Below are 18310 nucleotides of genomic sequence, written 5' to 3' on the forward strand. Positions count from 1 at the left end.
CCAAAAATAATTATGCTTAATGTGCTTAATATGTTATACATTAATGTGACATATCATAACGGACTAATTCGGAATATGCACAGCAATCGGAAGCTACAGGCCACTTGAATACAGTTCAAGCGCACTCACACTTTCTTACCATTGAAGTCACCGTGCAAACAGGCAAGAATAGGAAACCCCAAGTCTTGGACCTGTTTAACTGTCACCCTTGGGGAATTTAACTAAATACATTCTTGTCCTTCAGAATCTCTCTATAAATTTCAATATTAATTACATCTTAAGAGAATCACAAATATGTTTACCTTTAATGAAGATAATTTTAAAAAAAATTTTAATGATGGAAATGAAAATATACCTAAAAGCGAAGCTTCTGGAAAAACCATTCGTTCTTCCCTGTTTTGTATCGTGCCTCAAACTTGACCTTGGCCTTCCGCCGGGCCTTGCGTTTCAGGGCTGGATCTCTAAAGACATCCTTGTTGACAACAGTCTTGTCCAAGGGGATATCCACAGAGTGCCTGGTGGGCATGAGGTGATTGTAGTTATAAACTTTCACAGAGGACTTGATCTTTGACCTCTTGGCGATTTTCTTCTTGCCCATGGCAGCTGTCACTTTTCGGGGTTAGTGGTCAATTCCAGCCACCAGGGCATGGCTGTAAGGGCGGTCTGAGGTGCTATCATCGATGTTATTCAGGATGACGGCTTTGCGTCCGGAGTAGCGCCCAGCCAGGACCAGCACCACTGCCGAGTTTCATGAACTTGCCTATTTCGGCAGCAAGCAGCCGGAATCCAGAAGAAAGGCATGAAGATAATTTTTAAATATTGCTTTTACAGCTCAGGTCTTTGTTGTTTATAGAAACCTTGCTGCTTAGCTCAAAGGCCTCTGGAATTTCCCTACATTATATTTTAGGAACACTATATTTTGCATCTAATGTCTATGGATTATTTTGAGCAAATTTAAAGATTTTAATATATTAGAAGGTATGCAACATCACTAAAGGTAGTACATTTACCTAGGATTCATATTATAAAATATTCAGTTTTTTATTAGTTCTTTGACAATTTTGTAAGGCTTTAGGGGGGTATCTTTAGCATGTTTGCATGATAGATAACATATATTAGTATTTAAAACAATGAACCAGCTTTCTAAAGCATCTGTTTATTGAATTATATAATTCTTTTATATTAAATTTGTGGTTTGAAATGGTAATATTTTGATGAGAGTTTTTCACTCTGTTTATAAATTAGGTGGATATGCTGTTTTTATCAAGTTTGCTAATTCTATTTTTAGACTGTTTGGGTGATGTTGGCTGCGTAAAATAAACTTGAAGTACCTTATTTTTCTATTTGCTGGAAAGACATTACAGAACTTTTGCCATTTCTTCCATAAATCTTGGTAGAATTTGCTAGAGAACTCAGCTTAGTCTGGTGTTTTGGACAATTAATATTAGAGGAGTGATAGGCACTAAAGCATAAAAATACATGTCTATTTATAGTGCCTCGTTCACATATATGTTAAAAAGTCAACATAGTAAAAATGGCCATCTTACCAAAAGCAATTTACAAATTCAATGCAATCCCTATCAAAATACCTACAAAATATTTTGAAGATATTGAAAGATCAATTCTCAAATTCATATGGAGAAATAAAAAACCCAGAATAGCAAAAACAATCCTATACAATAAAAGATCCTCCGGAGGAATCTCCATACCTGATCTCAATACCTGTACTACAGAGCAACAGTAATTAAAACAGCATGGTACTGGCAAAGCAATAGGCTGGTGGATCAATGGAATAGAATTGAAGACCCAGAGATGAATCCACACACATTTGCTTACTTGATTTTTGACAAAGAAGTCAAATCTATTCAATGGAAAAATGATAGCATCTTCAACAAATGGTGCTGGTCTAACTGGATGTCTACATGTAGAAAAATGCAATTAGACCCTTATTTGTCACCATGCACAAAACTCAAGTCCAAGTGGATTAAAGACCTCAACTTAAAACCAGAGACGTTAATTCAGTTAGAGGAAAAAGTGGGGAAGACCTGGGACACATAGGCACAGGAAACAACTTCCTGAACAGTACACCAACAGCCCAGGCCTTAATATCAATAATTAATAAATGGGACCTCATGAGGCTGAGAAGCTTCTGTAAGGCAGGAGACACTGTCAAGAGAAAAAACGACATCCTACAGACTGGGAAAAGATCTTCACCAATCCTTCATCTGACAAAGGTTTAATATCCAAAATATATAAAGAACTCAAGAAATTAAACACCACAAAACCAAACAACCCAATTGCGAAATGGGGCTTGGAACTAAACAGAGAATTCTCAACAGAGGAATATCAAATGGCCGAGAAACACTTAAAGAAATGCTCATCCTCGTTAGTCATCAGAGAAATGCAAATCAAAACAACACTTAGATTCCACCTTACGCCCATCAGAATGGCTAAGATCAAAAACTCAAATGACACCACATGTTGGCGAGGATGTGGGGAGAGAGGAACACTCCTTCATTGCTGGTGGGAATGCAAACTAGTACACCCACTTTGGAAAGCTATCTGGCATTTTCTCAGATAAATGGGAATAGGGCTTCCTCAAGACCCAGTTATCCCACTCCTTGGAATATACCCAGAAAATGCCCTAACACACAACAGGGACATATGCTTAACCATGTTCATAGTTGCTTTATACATAATAGGCAGAACATGGAAACAGCCTAAGTGTCCCTCAGTAGAAGAATGGACTAAGAAACTGTGGTACATTTACACTATGGAGTACTACTCAGCTATTAAAAACAAGGAATTCCCAAAATTTGTGGACAAAGGGATTGACCTAGAAATTATCATAATGAGTGAGTTCACCCAGAAGCAAAAAGAGACAAACGGTATATACTCACTTATATCAAAACACTAGTCCAAGGGATACGTCCCATGAAAAACTTTACTTACCAAGAAATTGGATCAGAGGAGAGGACATCCTATTGAGACTTTAGGCGAGAGTAGCATGGAAGAATGGGGAAATAGTAGGACCCACATGGTCCTGGAAACCTACAAGAAGAACATTATGACAGGTAGATCTGGGTCCTGGGGTCCTCCTCAAACTAAGGCACCGGCCAAGGAGAAATAGGCAGTAAACTTCGAACCCCTATCAAGACCTAGCCGACGAACATGATATTCTCCACCGTTGAGTGGAGAGTGAGATCTGACTCTCACACGAACTCTGGTGCCCCTTTTCTGACCACGTCCCCTGGATGGGGAGGCCTGGTGGCACTCAGAGGAAGGATAGCAAGTTACCAAGAAGAGACTCGATAATCTTAGAGCATATATAGGGGGAGGAGGTCTCCCTCAATCACAGACATAGGGGAGGGGAGAAGGGGGGAAGTGGGAGGAGGGAAGAATGGGAGGAAACAGGGGAAGGGCTAACAGTCGAGATGTAATATGAACAAATTAATAAAAAAATGGTAAAAAAAAATGTCTATTTATGGTGAGGCAGTGCTAGCATAAATCTCAGGCTTTCTCTGCTTGGTTTTCTCTCATTGTCTTCCCTCCCTCCCCTCCCCTCCCCTCCCCTCCCCTCCCCTCCCCTCCCCTCCCTTCCCTTTCCTTATTTCTTTCTGTCTTCCCTTTAGTTTTGCTTGAAACAGGCTCTGGCTGTGTGGCTGCAGCCAGCCCAGAGCTCAGTATCTCAGGATGAAACCCAGGCTTTCATCTATCTTTAAACAGTAACGCTAACTCAGCCTCCCAATTATTAGCTTCAGAGGAATCTAGACCAGTGTCTGCCGTGCCCAAAAGATTAAACAAGGAAACCCTAACCTAATTGGGGAGAAATAAAAGATGAAACAATAAATTCAATGAACGAGAGAAGAAGCAATAAACTCACAGGAGTTAATAGGAATCTCTTTAACAATAGCCTTAAATATAAATGACTCAAGTCTTAAATAAATTGATATATGCTAGATGACTGGCTTTAAAACATAGTATGACAACCGTTGCCTCCAAGAAACACACATCAATAGTAAAGGCACTAGCAACTGAAGGGTTAAAGATTGTAAATATTGGTTTATAATGTGGATTAACATTTAAACTCAGCTATTGTAAATATTCTGATATCTGGTAAGGCAGATTTCATATAAAATTAGTCTGAAAAGATATCATCAGAGGAGACAATTTATTGAGAAAATACAACTGCAGATCTATATGGACTAGATATAGGAGCTTCCATTTCAAAACACAGACACCAGTGGACATAGAAATGTTAGATATGTCCTGATATACTGTGGATGAATGTATAGTGTCACTATCCTCTTTAGATAGTCACCATAGTGAACATGCACTATATATTAAATTGAATTAACAGATACTTTCCAGATATTCATAAAATAGATCACGTAAACAAAAAAAAATCAACATTGAAACTTTATAAAGATCTAGAAGCCATGACATGAGTAGGAAACCAGAGGAAAAAAATCCATTTACAATTGCCTCAAACAAAACAAAATAAAACAAAGCAAACCCTTGGAATAAACATAACCAAGGAACTGGAAGTTTTCTATATTGAACACTTTGAAATACTCAAATATTCTAAAATCTTAGAATACATAGAAAGAGGCCAGGTGTGGTGGTGCACACCTTTAATACCAGCACTCTGGGGGGCAGAAGCAAGCAGATCTCTCTGAGGCCAGTCTGGTCCACAATGTGAGTCCAGGACAGCCAAGAACACATGAAGAAACCTTGTCTTGGAAAAAGAATAGAAAGAATACATTGAAAAATGTAAATGCCTCACATTCACACAGATTAATAGTGTTAATACTGTGAAAATGGCCACACCACTAAAATGACCTACATATTCAATGCATCGAAGTGTCAGTGTCTCTCTTCCTAAAAATTGGAAAACAAAACTAGTGTTTCATGCAGAAGTGTGAAAGAACCCAAATCACCATGACAATGCAGACTAAAGAGGAGAGTGGTAGACATACTGGAATACTTGAAGTCAAGTTACATTTCAGAGCAATGGTACAAAAGCAGCACTGATTCCTGAACAAAAAGTGAATCTGTAGACTATAAAAAAGGACCCAGATATGGCCCCAAACAGATTTGCACACCTTACTTTTTTTTTTAAAGGTGGCAAAAATCATATATTGAAGAGAGACCATCTCTTCCAAAAATGCACCTGAATAAGTTGGATATCTGCATGTAGAAAAACAAAAGATCTACGTACAGCAACACATTGACAATGCACAAAGATATGTATTTAAGACTAGAAACTGAGTCTGCTAGGGATAAACACTGGGAAAATGTTTAAGATATGGGGATAGGCAAGGGCCTTCTGGAAAGGATTCCAAAAACAGAAATGCAATATGGCTGAGCAATACCACTTCTGGGTTTATGTCCAAAGGGATCCAAAATTGAAGGGTTTAAATTTATGTTGGTATTTTTAACCCACCCAGATATGCAAACCTGTAAAAATCAAAATGGCATAGGAATGCCTTGGTCCTCACTATATTGACCATAGCAAAATTTTTGTAGAAGGAAAAACTCTCCTAGTTGTACATACATGTGTGTGGTTCTTTGTCAGCTGTTTAAAATGTAGGAGTATATTTTTAGCTTGAAGACAAGACACTCGGTTTTGTAACTTAATGCAAAATCTTCCCTAATTAGTAGCTACCTGTTAGAAAGGAATGAGTGAAGAACAAAAAGTTTAAAAATACCTTTTATCTGATGAGTTTGTTGAATCAGCTTTCTTGTTCATGGCAATTGGAAGACTGGGGCGAAGAGGCATGCAAATCTTGTCCTACACAGCGCTCAGGAGACACCAATTCAAGATATCAACGAATATATGTCTAGCATCTTTATATGTATTTTATTCACATATAATCTCTAGTTATCACAGAGCATCTTCCTGGGTAGTATAATACAGACACTTTCAGCTAAATCATCTTACTAAAGGTCAAAAGTTTTTAATATATAAAAATATCATGGGTGACTTTTTAGAGAATGTAGATCTGAGTTTCTTCCTAGTGCCTTTTCCACTTGCTGGGCTGGAACTCAGAGACCATCTGTGAGGAGAGCCCTGGCTCGTGAACATGGGAGGTCGGTGCACAGGGAGCTTTAGAACATTGAAGAAGTAGTTCGCCCTGCAGATATCCTTTTGGGTTACTAGATGAACAGCAGTCAAACTTCATGATTTCCTAAGGTTCAAATTTTCTAATTTTTCTTGGAGAACTTATTTCTTAAAAAACAAACAAACAAACAAAAAAACAAAAACCACAAAGCCAACAAACAGAAAAACAAAGCAGAAACCTTTCCCATGACAGATCTTGATCCATTGGCTCTTGGCTATTTTTTTCCACTCTTCCTCCAACGTACGTTGTAATGATAGAACATTAAAGACAGGAAAGGGAATGTACAAGTTAGGATTGCTTGCTTATCAATTAATTAACTAATTAATAAATTACTTTTTATTTTATTTTGCATGTCTGAGTATTTTGGCTGCTTTTGTATGCCTGTGTACTACATATGTGCCCGATGTCTACAAAGGGCAGAAGGAACATCAGATCCACCGGCCACTGAAAGTACAGATGGTTACAAACCTTTGTGTGGGAGCTGGGGTTTAAACCTGGAGGCTATGGGAAAACAGCCATTGCTTTTGACCACCGAGGCATCTCGCCATCCCAGGAGGAGTTATTTGGTTCATGGTTCTCAAAGCCAGGAGAGGAACTGCAAAAATTGGATCGTTCCATTTACAGGCACAGGACCATCACGGGTTAATCACTTTTTAAAATTTCTTTGCAGCTATTTTATATGATGATTAAGTTATTAAATGAGTTACCAAAACATATGAACCATAGTACCCAAAGATTATTTAAACCTTCAGGAAGATGAAAGGTAACTCAATTATAATAGAAAAGTTCCATTCACTTCCTTAGAAGTCTTGAAGGTTGAGTCTTTTAGACATCCTGGGAATAGAGGAAAATATGTGTTTAATGTTGCCAATTTGAGGATGTTAAGGATAAATAAAATGAAGGCCTTTTTATATTAGGATATTCATGTTCTGTAATAAATCAAATAATTAACTCTAAATTCTCTTAAAGGACCTTTTCTTCTTAAGAACAATGTGACTACAAGTATTAATTTTCATGCATAGTTATTTTTCTAAGCAAACATGAAAGAGTAATTAAGATTGCCAGCCTTTGTGGTCTACCTTTGTTTAAAATGGTGATATTTCTACCCAATACTTTTGAAGTTAACAGCCCTGATTTGCCCAAAATAAAGCCAATAAATGTATTTTAATTTTTCTCTGTTTCATGTATTGATTTATTTGAATAAATTTCTCCTGTGATTAGAAATATAAAATCTGCTTATCTGGAAGTAGCAAATAGAGCTTTTTAATTCTAAGAATGTATTTTATCAAATGGATATATATATTAAAATTTCATACATTGTTTTCATATGGAAATTCAAATGAACAAAACCAAGTACAAAGGAGACTAATTATATTAATATTGTTTAAACGTATTTCATGATCTCCATAAATTGAGAAAATACAATAAACTCACATTATAAAATGTTCATGATTTAGACTTACATAAGGAAAACACTGCGGGAGCAGCAATATAAGCTTAATTGACCATTTTTATAGCTTTCTACATGGCTGTTACAAATAATTAGTAGAGGCTAAAAAAGGTTATCAATAATTTAACAGGATTTTGCCTGTTTATGATTGTGGATAGACTATGAATCTAATAAGGCCAATTTGAGTTATTTGGATTATGATGCCTTCTGTACCTATCTGAATAGAAGCACCTACAGAAACTGAGTTTCGCCTCCATCCACAGTCTGTGTAACGTGCACTTGTTTCCGGCTTAAGACAGGAGATTCTGTTGAGGCATGCCATGTCACCTCAAAAACATCAGGAAGTTTGCAAAATAATTGATATAAATGCTAGAAGATAGTGTTCTTACCCAAGGAAGACAGAGAACCTTCTTACTACCTATTTGAAAATCTGTGCTCCTTTGACATATCCTTCTAACTTTAATTATAGGTTTACACATGAAAAAAAAAAGCTAAATTTTGGATAAACTAAAATTATGGATTGATTTTTTAAAAAACCTTTACATTAAATAAGTGGCATTTAATAATAATCTTCACTTCCTTCTTGTTCATGGGATACTTTTACAATTACAGGATCGCACAAAATGGATATGAGTTATACAAACCATACTTAAGTATGAAGTATATTCCCTTGTGCGTCTATGTACTGGGACAGCATAGAACTTACTTCATAGAACAATTTTCTTCACTATGCTAAAAAAACCTGTTAAAGCCAATAATTGAAAATTGGAAGCTATGATATGAAGTGAAAAATTATATATAGTTCTACACTTGAAACGAAACCTATGTTATTGAGTTTAATGGACAAGTCTGTATTTTACTTAGATACTATTTTACAAGTTGAACAAATTCTTCATTTACAATATCTAAAATTCAAGAAAAAGATTTGGCTAAATGGCTTACTTAGCATTTTCTTTAATGCTATCAGTTACAATTTTTTATCAATAGAATTTTCTGTGGAATTTATTATTCAGATAATAATTTTCAAAACTGAAGGTAAAGTTATTTTTCTGTGTTATAGAAGAAGTCAATAAACATAAAGAACTGTAGAAATAATGGAATTACTTAAAAATTTATTTTTGACATTTATTATCTAAAATTTCATAAGTAACTTTTGCCAAGCACTTTCTCATATTTATTCTCACGTTTCTTTAATTGAGAAGTATGTAACATGTGTGGACAGTGCTTTGCAAGACCTAGAAGAAGCTTTTGAAACATTTTCAAACAATTGGTGCATCCTAACCTTAACATAATTCTGTCCTATAAAATGTGAGACCTCCAAAAACACCAAGAAATCTGTGAGAGTATGAAACATTTTGAGTTTGTCAATATTAAATTAATACATTAATCTCTGAGGATACAGTTACAGTATCAACAATCTGTCCCTAAATAGATTTAAACAATTTCTAAAGTGAGGCTACTTTAGGTAGCAAAGCCATGCCAAGATACCTTAGCCTACTCTCATTAAACAAAAAATTGTAACTTTCACGCTAATATTTCACACCAAACGTTTTGTCTCTATGTGGCCAGTAGCAAATCCATGAGAAGAGTGAGGTAAGACAGCCAGTGGCTCCTCTTGTGACCAAACAAAGCATTCTTTGACAGCCTTCAGACTGACCAGCTTTCCTGGAAGAGGGCAGGACTACAAAGTGGTGGTTTGGGAGCTTCTGCCCATTAGCAGCCAGCACTGTTCACAGCTGGGAGGCATGGACATAAAACACAGGCCACTCAGTTCTAAGCCTCAGCCTTAAAAAATAAAAACAGTAAAGATTTTGAGGTTTACTTGGAAAAAAATTGCCATGTATAAAGTTTGCGGAGTAGCCATGTGATGGCTGCTTCTATTAAAAGGAAAAATATTTTCACAACTGCATGTGTAAAAAACTGTGTCCTTTCACAATAGTTAACTTCAGATAAATTAAATCAAATATTTAGGTGAAACAATATACAGTTTTGTACGTATACTATTTCTAATTATAAATTAATGCCAATATGTTAATAACCTTATAGGAGTAATTAAAATATCGCATATACTCCAACCACTACCCAACTTCTATTTTTATACGAATGCATAAAATTATTTAGAATTTTTCAATATTTTAAAATTTATACTATATGTATTGCCTTTTATTCTATTGACTAGTACAGCAAAAGTGTATGTATGTTATTTTTAAAAGGTCCACTATGCTCTATTTTAGGCATGTATAAATACTGCATAATTAAACATAGCAGAAAATATTCATTGACCTATAATTAAGGGAAATTGGGGTTATTTTAATTTTCATAGGCTGGAAGAACTGACTCTTTGCCTTCACCAGTCCCTGCTCTGTCCGCCTTCCCACTCCCAGCTAGCTTTGGATATAGAGAGTAAACTACTCTGTTGCCCAACTTGAGCCTTTAATTCAAGCCACACAACAAAACATATTTATATAAACAAAGTGTAGACTCAATACAACTAGGCTTATCATTTGGAAAATACTATGTGGTAAGAGACAGAAAGATTGAAGTACTTGCATCTTATTGTTGTCACTCTAACATTTTTTTCCTTTATTAATTTATTCTTGTTACATCTCAATGGTTATCCCATCCCTTGTATCCTCCCATTCTTCCCTCCCTCCCATTTTCCCCTTATTCCCCTCCCCTATGACTGTCTGGAAATAATCAAACTCAGGGGTGAAATTAACAAATTAGAAAGTAAGAAAACAGTCCAAAGAATCAACAAAACCAAGAGCTGGTTCTTTGAGAAAGTCAACAAGATAGACAGACCATTAGCCAAACTAACTAAAAGGCAGAGAGACAGTATTGAAATCAACAAAATCAGAAATGAAAAGGGAGACATAACAACAGACACTGAAGAAATAAAAAGAATCATAAGATCCTACTTTGAAGGCATATATGCCACAAAATTTGAAAATCTAAGGGAAATGGATGATTTTCTTGATCAATTTCACTTGCCAAAGTTGAGTGAAGAACAGATAAACAAGTCACTCTAACATTTTAATGTGAGAATTGACCAACTAAACATCTTCGAAGCTCTCAATTACTGGCTGATATATTTGAACCAATGAGGACAAGGATTTCAAAGAAACTTCCTCTGAATTGAAACACTCCTTTCAGGAAGGAGAGTTCATGAAATTTGGATTTTCTGAGACTCCTGGGGTAAGTAGTAGATCCCAAGTCTTGGAAGCCAGAAGAATGAATGATTCTGAAAGACCTCTCTCTCCAGCTCTATAGAGGAGTGAACAGCAACCAGGGAAGAGGGAAGGGCCAGCTCTGTGAAACTTGTTGATATGTATCTTCTCCGAATTATCATCCATGTTGCCGGTGCCTTTGGAGATAGAGCTGCTGTTGTATTGGAGCTGGCTTTTGTATGTAATTCATTACATATATTCCTTTCTGTAATCCCAATACAAATAATTTGTTCACCAAGTTGGACTTAGGTACAATCATTACTTATATCTGTTGTTTGAGTCCTTTCTGGTGTGAATTGGTCTCTCTCTCTCTCTCTCTCTCTCTCTCTCTCTCTCTCTCTCTCTCTCTCTCTCTCTCTCTCTCAGTGTGTGTGTGTGTGTGTGTGTGTGTGTATGTGTGTGTATGTGTGTGTGTTCATATCCCCAGGAATGGTCTCTATAACATTTATTTCATTTTATTTATTGACAACTTAAGATTTTATTTGTTTTTCATTTCCTAACTCTTTGAACTTTAATGTCAGCATATTTTTGGAAACTTTCTTTTCTGTTTGATGGAAAATTTTATTGCATAAATATTCTTCTTCAATACAGTTTTTGCTCAGTTCTTTAGGTCTTGGTATATTGTTTTCTTATCATTTGTTTCTAGATTAATTTTTATTGGATTGAGAAGAAAAAAGAAGCCTATATATTTCCTTTCTCTACGCCAACATGTTATAAACTACAGAATGAAAGTATGCTCGTATCCTGCTCTGATAAAGGAAATTAACTGAAGCCAGAATGGGACAAGGATCTGGAGGTTTCCATGACTAATTCCTCCATCTCAGAGGACAGCTTGTCACCAAGTCCCTCAGAAGAGTCACTAGGATTATTTGCCTCACAGTCAAGCTGCAATACGGCTATGAGATGACATGAGTAACTGTGCCTGCTCTTCTGGAGACACAAGTCTCCAAGAGGACTCAAAGCAAAGATCATTTTCAGGCAAACTTTGAGAACTAATAAAGCAGGGAAGAAATTATCAGATGAGACTAGGTCCTGGTGGAAGCATCAGCGAAATGGCTTCATTTCTACCTCAAACCTAAATGATGTTACTTGAGTACTTACTATGTTTATGATACCATCATATATGGGACTGAAACAATCAAGGCAAGTGCTCAAGTGTGGGTTCATCATTTGTAGGGTTTTGAGATTCTACTGTCTGGCTGACTCTTAGATTTTACTGTGTATGTTTCCAATCTTTAATTTTCCCTACTTTTATAACCCTGATGGTTTCAATTCCTAGCCTTGGTGATAGTGTTTGGCATCAACAGACATGGCCTTTAGTACATGTTTTATAGTTGTTCTTGTGTCTTCTTCCTTCAAAGTTACCTGTGTCTGACAGTGTCTGTACCAGCCTCAAATGACTGCAATTACAGGGTCTTTCCAAAAAAGTCTTTTTGCAAATGATAGCATAGTGGGTTGGTAGGTTCAAGCAGTGTGGAAGAGAAGCTACAAGGTTGGAGCTATAATCTGGTAAGTTAACAGCTTGCAGCTGGATGTGCTGGAGAGTTTTAGATCATCCTGACAAAAGCTAGAATCATTTGGCAAGAGAAACCTTCAACTGAGGAAATGTTTCAAGAAGACTGCCCTGTGGACAAGCCTATGGTGCATTTTGATTATTTCTGATGGTTGTGGAAATGCCCCGTTAGGCCATTGTGGGTGGTTCCACACTTGAGCAGGTATTTATAGCGTGTATAGGAAAGCAGATTAGGCTTGCCATGAGAATCAAAGCAGTTGACCAGAGTCTTACAGTTTCTGCATTAGTTCCTGCCCTCAGTTTCCTTCCCTGCTTGAGTGCCTACCTCGACTATCTTTTATGATGAACTGTGATGCGAAAGCACTGTGATGTGAAGGCATTGGCAAAATAAATATTTTACTTTTCTTCAAGTTGTTTATGACCATTATGTTTCATCACAGCAATACAAACCTAAGACACATGGTTTCTGTAGTGTGTGTGTGTGTGTGTGTGTGTGTGTGTGTGTGTGTGTGTGTGTATACAAGTTCAGAAGATTCTTACTACTTGTTATTAATTATATGGAGTGAGCTCATCCTAACCTTTGCTTTACAGGAAAAGCATTCTTTCTTCTGAGAATCTGCCTCAATCAATTCAATCTTTCTTTTCAACAATTAAAAATTATTTTGAAAAAAAAAGTCTATTTTGTCTTTCCCTCTTAAAACCAGTATCAATCTATCGATCTATCTACCTATCTATCTACCTATCTGTCTACCTACCTATGAAATCTGTTCTTCATCACTTTCCTACATTTTATAAACACTCTACTACTCTCACACTCCATCCTCTCTACTCCCCCTCAAAACTTTGCCGACCCCTATTACTCCCTATGCTTCTTATGCTTTTGTCTCTCTCTCTTTGTTTCAGACTGTAAAAAGAGGCTTTGACAAGAGGATGGAAATGGTCTCCAGGTCTCCTCCTTCCTACATGCCCTAAGCGTTGGAGGAGGCATCTAGGCAGGACTCTGTAATCTGAAGTTCAGCACCCTTAAGAACCTGTTAGATGAAGATTGCAGGAAGATCCTGCCACTGGGCTGGGCTGTCAGATTTGCTTTTTTTCAGATCCAGTTTCTTTCACTTGTAAAATGAGCTCATACAGCTTCTAGGTCTATGTCACAAACCGTGGGGATAAAACGTCAGTGGCTCTTATCGATACTAGAATATCACTCGTGAATAGCAGAACTTTGACTTCTTCCTTTCCAATTTGCATTTCCTTGATCTCCTTTAGTTGTCTTATTGCTCTAGCACTACACTGAATAGGTACGGGAAAAGTGGGAAGCTTTGTTTTGTTCCTGATTTTAGTGGAATTGCTTTAAGTTTCCCTTCATGTATATTTCTGTTGTCTTTTGGCTTGCTGTATATTGCCATTATTGTGTTTAGGTATATACCTTTTATCTCTGATCCCTCTAAGACTTTAGCATCTCTGCGATAATCTGGAGACTCTTACCGGGGTGGGACCCTTAGAGGATATGGGATGACTCCAGCTGAGACTCCTAGCAGTGGGGAATATGGAGACAAGTGGCCACCCCCAATAACCAGGCAAAAATTCCAGTGGAGGGAGGGGCATCAACCCATACACAAAACTTCAACCCAAATTTTTTCCTGTCTCCAAGGTGTGCAGGGATAAAGATGGAGCAGGGATGGAGGGAATGGCCAAACTATGGCTCGCCCAACTCGAGTGCCACCCCATGGGAGAGAGGTAACACCTGACACTATTAAAGATAAACTGTTATGCTTGCAGGCAGGAGGCTAGCATAACTGTTCTCTGAGAGGCTTCACCCAGAAGAGGATGGAAACAGATGTAGAGACTCACATCCAAACATTAGGCTGAGTTTGGGGAGTATTGTGCAAGAGCTAGGGGAAGGACCGAGGCACCCTGAGGGGACAAGAACTCGACAAGACCAACAGAGTCAACTAACTGAGGACCGTGGGGCCTCACAAAGACTGAACCAGCAACCAAAGCGTATGTATAGACTAGATCTAGTTCCCATACACATATATAGCTAATGGGCAGCTCAGCCTTCATGAGAGTCCTTGAAATTAGATATAGGGTGTCTCTTACATGGACTATATTGCCTGCTTTTGAGTCACTTTCTCCTAACCTGGTTGCCTTGTTGGAGCTGAGGGAAAGAGGATGTGCTTAGTCCTGTTGTGACTTTGATGTGCCTGGGTGCATATGGGGGTGGTCCTCCTCTATTCTGAGGAGAAAGGGAGGGGAGAAAGAGGGAACAGGGTGGCAGGGTGGAACTGGGAGGAGTGGAGCAAGGGGGTCTTATAGGAGTTTAAAGTGAATACGTAAATAAATGTAAACTAAAAAACAAATGTCAGTGGGTACTGATAAAGGATTTGAAGAGGATTGAAGCAACTACTATGCTTCCTGTAGGCCAAGTTGATGTGCTGGAACATTCTGTTTGTGCACTTAGAAAATGGCTTTTGGTATTGTCATCATGGTGGATAGAATTCCAGAGCAGTCAAGTAGTCAGCTGTGAAGGATCAGGGAACTCCTGGCCAGTGATCTCAGCTGATCACCTGGAGTCATGTCTCAAGGGAAAACCATAGGACTGGCCATTTGTGATCACTTTGCCCTCCTGATATCCCATTGGACAGATACCTTATGAGCATGAGCATACCCACATATGAGAAATAATCAGTTGTTGCATTGTAAAGTGATTAAAATTATTTTTATTTTATGTTGACAATTCCTTATTCAAAATCTAAACCCTGAGCCATTCTGAGGGACAATATATATATATATGCCACAGCAGATAATTGCATACATGTGAAAGAGTGTAGCCAGAATGCAGACTCATGAAAAATATTGTGTAATATGAATTTCAGTCTATGCCTATTATGTGTATATGCAAAATGATTGACACATATTCTATCAAAAATGTTTATTATTATATACCAGTAGCCCAACCTGTTTCGAATATGAAATTTAAAACCTATTTATTTAGTTATTTTTGCATTTTGAATAAGGGAGGTTCATTCTGTCTTAATATACTTGACACAACATGTTTATGGCACTTCAAATATTAATTACAGAGCAGAGAAAATATTATAAAACCATTTCTAAGACTAGTAGACAATAAGAATATTTACACTGTTTTGGCTTATAGGGAGGGCATATGTTGACTTTAACAAAAAGTATTCCACAAATTTCTACAAACATTTCTTATAAACAAAAATATATTGATTCTAAGAACACATTCTACAAGCTCCTTTGGGCATAAATAGAGTTCTTTTCAAAGTCTCTGACAGGAATAAGTATTTTTGGTAGGAAGAAACATGTGTTTGGCTCATAAAAACATAAAAACAATGAAGAAATGAAGCTTCTGTGGGACTCTCTGTCTCGGAGAGCTCCAAATTAGATTTCCAAACTCTCTTGCACTTCGTTCATATCATTTCTGTTGAACTGACTTATATAGTAACAAATATGTGCCCAGAGTCTCAGCAACAAACATCACTTTTATCAGCTCCATCTATCCTACTGAATGACCTCAATTGGCATAATCAAATTGTGCCTCAATTTTATCATTTATATAATGGCAATAAGTCATGCCTATTATGTAAGACAAGAGAGTTAAAAGTAAACTACATTGAAAAAAAGTGTTTGAAAGCTCAAGGGTCCTGGAAACCTACAAGAAGAACATTTTGACAGGCTGATCTGGTCCTGGGGTCCTGCTCAAACTATAGCACCAGCCAAGGCAAATATAGGCAGTAAACATGGAACCCCTACCCAGTCCTAGCCGATGGACAGGATGTCCAATGTCATATGCTTTTGCCAATGGTCTTCTTCACTCTTCACAACTTGATGGAGACCAGAAATAGGGATGCCACATACTTGAGCCATAGAACATAGAGAAATCAAGATGGCACTCCTTGGAAGCATCTTCCATAATGGCGAACTTGCATCATGTTTGGAGGTGCTATGCATACTACTAGAGAAGAGAAGTCATCATTGATCTTGCCTATCTTCGAACCCTGTAAACCCTATTTCAGAACCTGTGAAGACATGCCCATTGATGTAGTATTGAAATAACATCATGGGAGCAAACAGCCACTTTTGATTAGATGTAAGTCTTACTCGATGGTATGAAACCCATACCTCCACCATCAAGACAAGAATTTATATCAAGACAGGTCATAGACCCTAGGAAATAACATACTCCTATTGCTTTGCTAAATGGTAATAGTGTTAAACCAACTCTTAATGAATTATGATCAAATAAGTACATGTATATATATATATATGTATATATATATGTATATATATATATAATCACCAAAGTGCCACACAACTCCCAACACTGAAGAGAATGAGAAACTGAAAAATTCAGAAGGTCAAAAGTCATTTCAGGGATGGGGGCTGCAAACAATATAAGTCAGGGATATTGGGCACAAGGAAAAAATATCTTCAGGACACTGCACGGCATATGACACATAGAAACTCAGAAAGGTTGTAATAGTATGTGCAAGATCCATACAAGCTCAATGCAAACAAGGCTCCAGCTTGGAGAAGCGGGGGCCGGGGGGGGGGGAGGGGGTTGAGCACCAAGTCCCAACCTAGTTGAGGAGATATTGGCATTTATTAGCTGTTGAAAAGCAGAGAATAAATTTTCTTTAATAGTATATAACCCCTTGTGAGTTGACTATGCTTTCTCTGATGGGGAAAGAACACACACATCTAAGAAATTTTAGGAAGCACAAATTATTCTTCATAGGCACCAAAGGACACAAAGTTGTGTGGATAAAGGAGAGGGTTTATATCTGTTAAATGCTGGTGATCTTGAATATAATCAAATATGCTGTGTGATATTCTCAAAGAACAGGCAAAACATTTTAAAAACTTAAACATCGTGTCAAAATCTTCTTACTATTATCTAAAGCCCAAAATATCAAAAAACTATTTAACACTTCCCTGCTGAAGAGTTTTCTAGGAAATTTGTCAGAACATCTCTTGAATTATTTCATGTTCCTCTGAGCGTTTTGCCTTTTCTTTCGTACTTACTGGAAAAATATTAGGAAACAGTGGGGAATGATGGAAGCAGGAAACAGAAAGCAGAGTTAGAAAGCCCATTAAAGTGAGCACTTTGTTCTGTTGCCACTGCAGGAAGTTTAACGGATCGAGAATAAAGAGCAGAAAGGGCAGCAGGATGGGGCAGACATAATAATGGTTTACACAAAACCCAGTCAGCTGGTGAAACAGTCAAGATGGCACAGTCGGAGCTGAAACCCATGTTCACATGGGTTGATTGGCACCATGGACATTAGGGATCTGAGCCACACCACTTGAGACAAAATCAGAGAATGCTGCAGCTTTAGTGAAGACATGCTGATTTCACTTGCAGGCAAAATAAGCTCCCGTGGAACGTCACTGGAGGAAACGACCAGTGTGCCTTGTTAATTAATTTAGGCAATCCTATGCAGTTAATTTAAGTATCCAGTGAAAGAAAGAAGCTAGAAAAAACACTTTGTTGTTTAGATATTTGATTGAAATGAGAGCACTTTAAAAGTGATCTATTATCCCAATCTTTTCAGGATTTTCAAACTATATGCATATTAAAGGATTATATATATATAATTTTCCTTAAGGCCCATAAAAATGCTTCTTAACTTCTAGCCATAAAATAAAACATTCCCTTACATAGCCCACTAAACACATTTAAACTTCTATTAGGAAAACAATTTGTTATGAGCTGGAGAGGAATTATTAATAAAATTACAGTGAAAACACACATGTACATGCCAACACACCCACTTCTTAAAATACAAAGGGAAAATAAATAACACCAACGGTGGCAATTAATTATTTTTATATGAGTATAGTGATGTTATAGGAATTCTTGGGGTGAGATAATTCACTCAGGGCCCAGCACTCAGTGTGTATTTCATGAACCACTATTTTGAATGTTTTAGGATTAAATTTAAGAGTTCAACCAAAGTAACTAAGATATTTT

The 18310-nt window shown here is 37.2% G+C and overlaps 1 pseudogene across 1 annotated transcript; it reads right to left on the reverse strand.

The window, feature by feature from the left end:
• Window positions 1-343: 343 nt before the first annotated feature.
• LOC311584205 (large ribosomal subunit protein eL27-like) lies at window positions 344-16249 on the reverse strand (annotated as a pseudogene). Its single transcript has 2 exons — window positions 16195-16249; window positions 344-760 (listed from the first exon to the last, which is right to left on the reverse strand). The product of its transcript is annotated as a large ribosomal subunit protein eL27-like (transcript).
• Between the last annotated feature and the right edge of the window lie 2061 nt (window positions 16250-18310).

Source organism: Acomys minous, assembly GCF_964271855.1.
Source record: "Acomys minous genome assembly, chromosome: 15".
Classification (NCBI taxonomy): Eukaryota; Metazoa; Chordata; class Mammalia; order Rodentia; family Muridae; genus Acomys; species Acomys minous.